This window comes from Akebia trifoliata, chromosome 13 (genome assembly GCF_017979445.1).
Source record: "Akebia trifoliata isolate Shusen 1 chromosome 13, ASM1797944v1, whole genome shotgun sequence".
In the NCBI taxonomy this organism is placed as follows: domain Eukaryota; kingdom Viridiplantae; phylum Streptophyta; class Magnoliopsida; order Ranunculales; family Lardizabalaceae; genus Akebia; species Akebia trifoliata.
Genome location: NC_141387.1, coordinates 20,947,227 through 20,958,627, shown reverse-complemented (window position 1 = coordinate 20,958,627; position 11,401 = coordinate 20,947,227). Strand labels below are relative to the sequence as shown.

The 11,401-nt window shown below is 34.9% G+C and overlaps 1 pseudogene; it reads right to left on the bottom strand.

The window, feature by feature from the left end:
• Window positions 1–941: 941 nt before the first annotated feature.
• On the bottom strand, window positions 942–10,758 carry LOC147388067 (trifunctional UDP-glucose 4,6-dehydratase/UDP-4-keto-6-deoxy-D-glucose 3,5-epimerase/UDP-4-keto-L-rhamnose-reductase RHM3 pseudogene; annotated as a pseudogene).
• Between the last annotated feature and the right edge of the window lie 643 nt (window positions 10,759–11,401).

Genomic DNA, 11,401 nt, shown 5'->3' with positions numbered 1-11,401 from the left:
AAATTAACTAATAATCTTGTTTTAGGAGAGGATCCTCTAACAAGGAATCCACTCCCGAATTAATCAAATTATTTGAACAAGAAGACAAAGGTTAGGTCATTGACCTCGAAGCAAAAAAATAATTCCTAAGAAATTCAGATTGGAACTAATTTATCTCTAGAGGAACACGAGGAAATGATGAATCTGTTCAAAAAATTCAAAAGACTTCTTTGCATGGTCCTATGAGGATATGTTGGGTAAGCTTGGGTGTTGTCCAACACAAGATGGATATTTTCCATTTATAAAGCGAGAACGAAATCACATAATTAGAGGACAAGTTATGAAATATAGCAACATTGGATTTCTCAAAATAGCTAGACACCCAGAATGGATTACTATTGAGACAACCATCACCATGAAAAGGTATGAGATACATCGAGATTGATTTGTGAAATTAGTGTCCACACCCTCGACATGTCAAACTTTGACTCAATTTTCTATGCAAATTACTCAGGGTTCTATGTTATGTGGCGTGAAAGGAAGTTTTTGAAATGGAAAGTTCATTCCTTAAAATGTGAACAAAAAAATCAATCATCAGAAGTAAATTTGATTTATCACCTTGAATCATTTGTGTTTTGATAAGAAAGTGAAGATGCGGGACATGCAAGTCGAAGATTTTGCCTTCAAAGAAAATTGAGCAGTATCTCAAATTCGAAGAAAGAAAATTGTAAATCTAATAGGAAAGATCCTTTCATCACCAAGATAAAACTGTTTGGAAAAGCTATCAGACTTCAAAGATCATAACAACGCCAAAATGCTGAAATCATTCAACCTTGATTAGAACGAGCGATACTATATGGGTTTGTTGGGAGGAGCTGAGAAGCCTCATGGTTTCCCACAACAGGATCCTCATTTGTCTCCCCATAGACTTCATCTGTGCTCACATGAATGAACCTCCTAATCTAGCCGGCGACCTTGCATGCTTCGAGGAGTACATGAGTGCCATAGATATTGTTCTTGGTAAACTCAAAGCTATTTTCAAAGGAGTTGTCAACGTGTGTCTGGGCTTTAAAGTACATTATTGTGTCAATGGACTCAGTAATGAGGAGATAATTAACGAGGTCAGCACTGCTGATATCTCCCTTGACAAACTTGAAGTTTGGGGATGATCTAGAGGGAATAAGGTTCTTCAAATTTGAACAGTAATCGAGTTTGTCAAGGACGACAATCTTGTAGTCAGGATAGTTTTGAACAAGCCGGTTGGCGACATGGGATGCAATGAAACCAGCAGCACCAGTAATTAGGATGTTCTTAGGTGTATATGTGGCCATATCCAAGCAGCCTTCACTTCAAGAATTAAAAGCAGGATCAGAAAGATCAAAAAATCTAGATCGATTGATCAATTGTCCGTGAGAGCTGAGATAAAAGGATTTTGTGTGCTCCAAACAAGTAAGAGATTTGAGAGAGGAAATACAACTCGAATTCTGTAATTTTCGAGAGACAGAGAGAGAGAGAGGTCAGAAGGAGAGGCGTTCCTTTTTCTTCTTTTTGTTGTTCTTTCCGTGGGAGAAGAAGATAGGAAGAGGAATTTCCTCTTCTCACTAACGGCACACCACCCTACCTTTAAACTCATTAAATGTTTAACGATCAAAATCAAATTTTCACCAGGGGCACACCACCCCTAAAACCCATGAAAATGATGATGCTTGCTAACAGAACCTAAAAGTCATTTTTTATTTTTATTTTTATTTTTTTTATTTCTTTCCTCCTTGCTGTCAGCACGACTTGCCTAAGAAATTTAAAAAAAAAAAAAACAAACTAATCACACTTTTTTTTTTTTTTTTTTTTTTTAAATACTGAGAAAAGAAAATGCTGTCCAAGGATCAATCGCACACATCCTAAAAAAATAAAAAATTTAAAATAGATCTACACACGTAATTAAAAAAATAAACGTCATGGTCCAACAATCATTATACTATCTTCAATAAAACCAACCATTCCGAAACCCTACATTATTCAAGATCACCTTAGATGACCCTTGAATAAATCACAAGAATAATATGGCAAAGCCAAATATTCAAAGTCGAAATACATGCTCAGTAATCGAACCAAAAATAACAAAAAAAAAACAAAGATGCAAATAAAATAATAAATAAACAAATAAACAAACAAAAATAAACAAAAACATTCTAGGTAATTTTAGCAATGCTCCTAAACTTGGGGTTTTTCAAGTTTGATCCTCAATTGTCCCCAGCGGAGTCGCCATTGAAAGCGCCCTCGATCCGCGGGGTGTGAGGATCCACTTTTGACCTTTGAGGTTTGGGAGTCGCCACCTATTTATTACGGTTGAGGAACCGAATAGAGACTCGAAACGGATAAATCAACTAATATACTACAAAAAATATGGGTCCGGAGATCATGTTACGGGGTTGGAAGGTGTTAGGCACTAACCCCGCCCGGCAAACGTCGGTCTCTACTAATTCCCAAATAAACTACATCACTAAAAGACCTAAATAATAATAAAAAATTATGAAATTTATACCTTTCCGAAGACAACGTTCTCGTTCTCTCATATCTAACAGAGTAACTCCTTATACAGTATTCCTCGTTTCGTTCTGTCTTCGGATCTGATTTCTGATTTCCGAGGCGAGGTATCTCTTTCTTAGATCTGGGTTCTTCGGATTGGTTTATGGATTTCGGGATGTTTTCGAAGGGTTTCTTAATATTTTTCAAGCTAAAATCGAAGTATGGGTGTTAGGTAAGGAGTTGGGACTTCAAAATTAGGGTTTATGGGAGGCTAGGAAAGATTTTTGACCTACTTCTCTTAGGATTTTTTATTTGATACGAAAATAGGGTATGGAGGCTCCTATTTATAAACTTTTTTAAGCGTCTTTTAGATAGAGTTAAGGTTTAATTATAATTCTTTTAGAGAGAATTATTGTTTAATTATAATTCTTTTAGAAAGAGTTATTATTTAGTTAGAATTCTATTAAATAGAGTAATTATTTAATTATGATTACTTTAAATAGAGTTATTATTTAATTAGAACTCTATTAAGATTTTGATTTTTAGTCTCATTTGATTGACTTTAAGATTTTGACTTTAGTCTTACTTGGTTGACTTTTAATATCTTGACTTTAGTCTTACTTGATTGACTTTAATTTTTTTGGAGAACCCCGCTTTATTCTTTGGGCCCCTAGATGGAGGGGTCCTTTAAAAAATATTTGGGCAACCATCAACAATTTTGCCTAAGAGCTTGATTGATCGATTTTTTGGTTCAAAATTTTAAATTAATTTTATGAATGTTTCACTTTACATTATTTAATTTTTTATTTATTAATTTTGAAATTTTAAAAAAATTTAATTGGAAAATTATTGTTTTACCCCTAAAAAGAACTTTTGCATTTCAAGTCGATTTTCGATGTTCCAGGATATTTTAGAATCGATTTTTCATAAGAAATTAAATGGGAATATTGGTTTGTGTCATTTATGAAATTTTTTATGCAAAATGATAGTGAACTTTATGAGAGGCATTTTCGTAATTTTGTCGAATTCTATGAAAATTAACGAAATGATTTATTTGATTTTGATTTGTTATTTTATGTATTTGAATGGGTTTTCCTAAGCGTAACGTAGGCTCTAGGGATGTTTTAAGGTTAGGGGTATTTTGATAATTTGGTTATTTTTTTAGTGATTTTTATCATGAAGCTTTTTTTGTTTGAAAAATGATGATTTCTAAGCTTTTGGGGTTATATTTTCCTAGGGTGGCGTGGTTTCTATAGTTTTGTCAGTTCGAGATACCTCATCCAAATTTCTGAAACATATCTAGTAACAAAATAAAGCATTGGAATAATCATCCATCATTGGGAACAGTTGCAATCGGGTTGACGAGTTGATTAATCAGCCGGATGCAAAAATGGGGTGTCTACAGCATTATCTCCCATACCCTCCCAAAATATCATCAACCACCCTCTTACACCCCCCATTCTCTAAAATCCAAACACTCAACCCATCCATCACTCTTTTACACCCCATCCTCACCATTTATTATCCTTCACCTAACACTCAGCCCAAATGGGTTGAAAGATCCAACCCATTTGGATTGTAAAACAACCCAATTAACTTTCTTACACAAATACCCTCCAAACCCTTCTAATTTACCCCTACCTTTCTCTTCAACCCCACACCATTCTACTATTCCTCCTCATTTCACCCAATTTTATCCTTAAAAACAACTCCCAAATTCTATAAAACGCCCATTCATCCTCAACTCTCACTACCTAATGAAAATTTGAAAAAGGTTTCATCTAAAAAATTCTCTACTCTCAACTCACCTCATTACTCTCAACTCTCAACTCACCTCAACTCTTAATTTTCTCTCAACTCTCAACTCTCTCAAGCAAGTCAAGGAAAGTCAAAGAAGGTCAAGAAGATTAAGGTGGGCTTTGGACAAGAATCACCTCCCTTCTCTCCTCCCACTTCCCTCTTCTACTTCTTTCCCTTTCTACACTTACACACATACCACCAATGGCTTGAACCATCAATGGGTCCCATTTTCAATAACGGTGCCCTCAATGGCTTGAATCAATATTAAAGTCCCTCATACTTGAGGGCATTGTAGACACCCCATTTTTGCACTCGCCTGATTAATCAACTCGTCAACCCGATCGCAACGATTCCCAATGATGGAGGTTTATTCCATTGCTTTATTTCATTACTAGATGTGTTTAAGAAATCCGGATGAGGTATCTTGAATTGATAAAACTGTACGCTAGAAAAATATGACCCTAGAAACATAGAAATCATCATCTTGAAGACAAAAAAGAAGTTTAACGATAAAAATCACTAAAAAATGACCAAATTATCAAAATACCCCTAACATCAAAAAAATCCTAGAGCCTACGTTACGCTTAGGAAAACTCATTCAAACACATAAAACAACAAATCGAAATCAAATAAATTATTTTACCAATTTTCACAAAATTTGACAAAATTATGAAAATGCTCCTTATAAAGGTTATGACCATTTCGCAAAAAAAATTTCATAAATGACACAAACCAATATTTTCATTGAATTCCTTACGAAAAATCGATTCTAAAACATTTTTTAACATCAAAAACTGACTTGAAATACAAAAAGTCCTCTCCGAGGGTAAAACGATAATTTTATAATTTTTATAATTTTTATAATTAAAATTTTTAAAATTAACAAATAAAATATTAAATAATTAAAGTGAAACATTAATAAAATTAATTTAAAATTTTAAATCAAAAAAATCGATCAATCAGGCTATCAGGCAAAATTGTTGAGGGTTGCCAAGATATTTATTCAAGGACCCCTCCATTTGGGGGTCCAAAGAATTAAATATATAATAGAGGGGGTTCTCCAAAAAATTAAAGTCAATCAAGTAAGACTAAATTCAAAATATTAACGTCAATCAAGTAAGACTAAAGTAAAAATTAAAGTCAATCAAGTAAGACCAAAGTCAAGATATTAAAGTCAGTCAAGTAAGACTAAAGTCAAAATCTTAAAGTCAATCAAATAAGACCAAAAGTCAAAATCCTAATAGAGTTCTAATTAAATAATAACTCTATTTAATAGAATTATAACTAAAATATAATTCTACCTAAAACAATTCTAATTAAAATATAACTCTAACTAAAAGAATTATTATTAACGAATTCTATCTAAATCAGCCCTTAAAAAAATCTATAAATAGGGGTCCTCACACTTTATTTTCGTATCAAATAATAAATCATAAGAGAAGTAGGTCAAAAAGCTTCCCTAACCTCCCATAAATCCTAATTTTGAAGTCCTAACTCCTTACCTAACACCCATACTTCGATTTTAGCCTGAAAAACAACTAGAAGTCCTTCAAAAACACCCAAAAATCCATAAAAAAGTTCGAAGAATCCAGATCTAAGAAAGAGATACCTTGCCTCGGAGATCAGAAATCAGATCCGGAGATAGAACGAATCAATGGGTACGGTACAATGAGCGGTTTTATCAGATCTGAGGGAATAGAATCGTTGCGTTCGAAGGTAAAATTCTTTTATTTTTTATCTAGGTTTTTTGTTAGTAATGTAGTATTATTTGGGATAAGTAGAGACCGGCATTGGCCGGGCGGGGTTGGTGCCTAACACCTTCCAACCCTGTAATGTGATCCCTAGACTCAGTTTTTCTTTAGTTGATTAGTCGTTTTTATCTGTTTCGAGTCTAATTCAGTTCCTAGACCGTAATAACTAGGTGGCGACTCCCAAACCTCAAGGGTCAAAAGCGGATCCGCGCACCCTGAGGATCGAGGGCACTTTCAGTGGTAACTCCACTGGGGACATTGAGGATCAGACTTGAAAAATCCCAAGTATGGGAACATTGCCAGGATGACACAGTGAAAGCTCCCTCGATCTGCAGGGTGCATAGATCCACTTTTGACCCTTGAGGTTTGGGAGTCGTCACTTAGTTATTACGGTCTAGGAATCGAACTTTGACTCTAAAAGACAAATAAACTAATCTACAAAAGAAAATACGGGTCCGGGGATAACGTTACAAGGTTGGAAGGTGTTAGGCACCAACCCCGCCCGGCAAACGCCGATTTCTACTAATTTCCAAATAAACTACATCACTAAAAGACCTAAGTAATAATAAATAAATAAAATTAAAAAATTTATACCTTCCCGAAGACAACGTTCTTGTTCCCTATATCCGACAGAGTAACTCCTTGTACAGTATTCCTCGCTTCATTCTGTCTCCGGATCTGATTTCTGATCTCCGAGGCAAGGTATCTCTTCCTTAGATCTGGATTCTTCGGATTTGTTTATGGATTTTGGAGTATTTTTGAAGGGGTTATAGGTGTTTTTCAAGCTAAAATTGAAGTATAGGTATTAGGTAAGGAGTTGGGGCTTCAAAATTAAGATTTATGGGAGGCTAGGGAAGCTTTTTGACCTACTTCTCTTAGGGTTTTTTATTTGATACGAAAATAGGATATGAGGACCCCTATGTATAGATTTTTTTTAAGGGTTTATTTAGATAGAATTAGTATTTAATTATAATTATTTTAGTTAGAGTTATATTTTAATTAGAACTGTTTTAGGTAGAGTTGTATTTTAATTAGAATTGTTTTGGGTAGAGTTATATTTTAATTATAATTTTTTTAGGTAGAGTTATATTTTAGTTAGAATTCTATTAAATAGAGTTATTATTTAATTAGAACTCTATTAGGATTTTGACTTTCGGTCTTATTTGATTGATTTTAAGATTTTGACTTTAGTATTACTTGATTGACTTTAATATCTTGACTTTGGTCTTACTTGATTAACTTTAATTTTGACTTTAGTCTTACTTGATTGACATTAATATCTTGAATTTAGTCGTACTTGATTGAATTTAATTTTTTTGGAGAACCCCCCTCTATTATATCTTTAATTCTTTGGACCCCCAAATGGAAGGGTCCTTGAATAAATATCTTAGCAACCCTCAACAATTTTGCCTGAGAGTCTAATTGATTGATTTTTTTGTTCAAAATTTTAAATTAATTTTATTAATGTTTCACTTTAATTATTTAATATTTTATTTATTAATTTAAATATTTTTAATTATAAAAATTATAAAATTACCGTTTTATCCTCGGAGAGGACTTTTTGTGTTTCAAGTCAATTTTTGATGTTTTAGGATGTTTTAGAATCAATTTTTCGTAAGAAATTCAATGGAAATATTGGTTTGTGTCATTTATGAAATTTTTTGTGCGGAATGGTCGTAACCTTTATGAGGGGCATTTTCATAATTTTGTTAAATTTTGTGAAAATTGACGAAATAATTTATTTGGTTTCGATTTGTTGTTTTATGTGTTTGAATGAGTTTTCTTAAGCGTAACGTAGGCTCTAGGATTGTTTTGATGTTAGGGGTATTTTAGTAATTTGATTATTTTTTAGTGATTTTTATCGTAAAGCTTCTTTTTGGTCTATAAGATGATGATTTCTATGTTTCTGGGGTCGTATTTTCCTAACGTAGCGTGGTTTATAAGGTTTTGTCAGTTTGAGATACCTCATCCGGATTTTTGAAACATATCTGGTAACAAAATAAAGCATTGAAATAAACATCCATCATTGGGAATCGTTGCGATCGGGTTGATGAGTTGATTAATCAGGCGAGTGCAAAAAATGGGGTGTCTACAGATGCCCCTCTTTGGCAGAGGGTTGAAGCAAACTAGATAGCAAATCTATTTTGGTAGATAGTGCAATATCCGAATGGCAAAGCTAGTGATAGTTCATTTTGCAGCCTGATTTAGCAATTTGTCTGGACGTTCGGATCCTTGAGGGTAAAACTCTCCCCGAACAAAAAGATTGTCAGGTCCTTGAGCAAGAGCTTTCACTGACAGTGTCAGATCATTGAATTTTAAAGAATTCTCCTAGACTAAAAAGTGCAAGTGTGAGTGTGTGTACTATGTGAAACTGAGTAAAAATTGAGAAAAAACAGAGCATAAACTAAGCATAATTTAAGTAAAATTGAGCATAAATTGATCATAATCTGAGCAAAAGTGAGCATAATCTGAGCAAAATTTGAATGTCTTACTTTACCTACCCTGAGTGAATGAATTTTTTTTTGGTGTCCTACTCTACCTACTTGGGGTGAAAGAGTAATGAACTAAACTTTTTGGGAGTCCTACTCTACCTGCCCAGGGTGAAAGAGTAATGAACCCATTTTTTTTTTTGGGAAAATCTACTCTACCTGCCTAGGGTGAAAGAGTAATGAACTAATTTTGTTTTTTTGGAAGTTCTACTCTTCTTGCTCGGGGTGAAAAAGTAATGAACTCATTTTTTTTTGGGAAGTTATACTCTACCTACTCAGAGTGAAAAAGTAATGAACTAAGCTTTTTGAGAGTTCTACTCTACCTGCCTAGGGTGAAAGAGTAATGAACTAATTTTTTTTGGGAAGTTCTACTCTACCTGCTCGGGGTGAAACAGTAATGAACTAATTTTTTTTTTGGGAAGTTCTACTCTACCTACTCTGAGTGAAAGAGTAATGAACTATTTTTCTGGAAGTCCTACTCTACTTACTGGGGGTGAAAGAGTATGAACTATCTGAGTAAAATCTGAGCAAAATCGGTGGTATCTGGCTGAGCATAATCCGAGAAAGCCCTCGGTGTCAACTGGCTGAGCATAATCTGAGAAAGTCCTCGGTAGCAACTGGCTGAGCATAATCCAAGTTAACCCTTGGCGACAATTGAGCAAAATCCAAGATAACCCTTGGCAGCAACTGAGCAAGGCAACTAAGCAAAATCTAAGTTAACCCTTGGCGGCAACTGAGCAAAATCCAAGATAACCCTTGGCAGCATCTTAGCAAAATCCAAGTTAACCCTTGGCGGCAACTGAGTAAAATCCAAGATAACCCTTGGCGGCATCTGAGCAAAATCCAAGTTAAGCGGCAATTGAGCAAAGCAAAATCCAAGATAACCCTTGGTGGAAACTGAGCAAAATCCAAGTAACCCTTAGCGGCATCTGAGCAAAATCCAAGATAACCCTTGGCGGAAACTAAGCAAAATTCAAGTTAACCCTTGGCGGCATCTGAGCAAAATCCAAGATAACCCTTGGCAGCAATTGCGCAAAACTGGTTGAGGAATGAATGAATTTTGGGAAAGAAAGAATAAATCTGGAGAAGAATGATTAAAATAAATCTGGATAAGATTGAAAATGAATCTGGAAAATAACGATTGAATCGGGTAACGAATGAATAAGTCTGGAAGATAATGAATCTGAAAGATAATGATCGAATCCAAGAATGAATGGATCTGGAAAAGAATCTAGGAACAAAAGAATACCATACTGAAATTACAGGCTTTGACAATGTAGAGACCTAGAGGGGGGTGAATAGGACTATTTAAAAATTCTTCTAAATGTGAACACTTAAGAGTGACTGAATTTTTAATGAGTTTGTTAATTAGGATGCATTCACCAAATCATTCATGAAACAAGATATTTATGCAAGTTATGATCAGTCATGAAGCGCGTTCAGATTAGCATGAAGATAAGGAATTTTGAGACAAAAATATGAGGCACACGATTTCTAGTGGTTCAGCAACTGTGCCTACGTCCACTCCCAAGAGAACCAAATTGATGGTTCTTGTGGTATTTACTAAAACTGAAATTTTTGGTTCACCTTAAACAGCACATAGAATTTTCTGGGGTAATTCTGCAACCCTAAGATTGAGTGGACCACATCCACTCAAAATGCCTAAGTTTTATACTTCGGGAACTCAGTAACCTTTATCACTCAACTTGAGTCCGCAACTCAATCAAGTGCTTTATTTTGAAGAAGAAATCAAGTAATCTATTACAAGAGTATTTTTGAAATTTAAAATACAAACAATCAATCTCATAGTTATGACGATTGAGGTGAGTTTGTTATTCTTCAGTTCTTCATTACTTCCTTCATCAATGGCTCCTTGCCTAGCTCAATGTTAAAATGTAAACTCTTGAAGGATGGAGTAAGTGAAGCTTGATCAACTCAGATGAGGTAGCTTAATATGCATGGTTTCGAGTTCACCTCACGATTCTTCTTACTTCGTTAAGCCTTTTGAAGTGTGCTTATTTGCTTGGACTGAATTTAGAAGATGTTGATCAACCAAGCTGAAGCCTAGAGCTTTTGTTTTATAGGAACAGCCCTCATCGGCTTTCTATCGGTGGCACCTAAATCTTGTCAGTGGCACCGACCAAACATAATCGTCGAAAATCTTACCTTTGAACATTTTCGGCAGCTCTGTCGATGGAACCTCCAAGAGTCATCGGTGGGACCGATGAGCATTGTAACGGTGGAACCGACAGAACTATGCTTCTTCTACTGAACGATGATTTCTCAATTAGTTCTGACGGTGGATGGCGGTAGGACCGACAAGATGTTCATCGGTGGAATCGATGACTATTCTATCTGTGGGACCGACAAGATTGTGTTTCTGCCACCAATAAAAGATATCCCATTTTGATCTGTCGGTTGATAGCGGTGGATCCGATAGGTTATTCATCTGTAGAACCGACAGGTTAGAGCTTCTGCCACCGATAAAAGATATCCCATATTGTTCAGTCGGTGGCTGGCGATGGATCCTTCATTCCTGCCGACAGCTTCTGTTTCCCTTGAGATAGATCTGTTCTGATGCTTCATGGTTGAAGATGTCCCTTGTCCTTGATTGGTTTTGATATACTATTGATTTTTCATTGAGCAATGCATACGAATAATGTTTTCCAGTAGTTACAACATGACAACACACGACTAATCTTGGAATTGACAAAGCATGGTACTAACAATCTCCCCCTTTGTCAATTACAAGACAAAACCAATCCTAGACTGCCAACTGTGAACCTTTTGTAAAGGTAATCACTTACATGAATAGTCCAACAAGATTTTACACAATATATATAAATACAAAGCAGA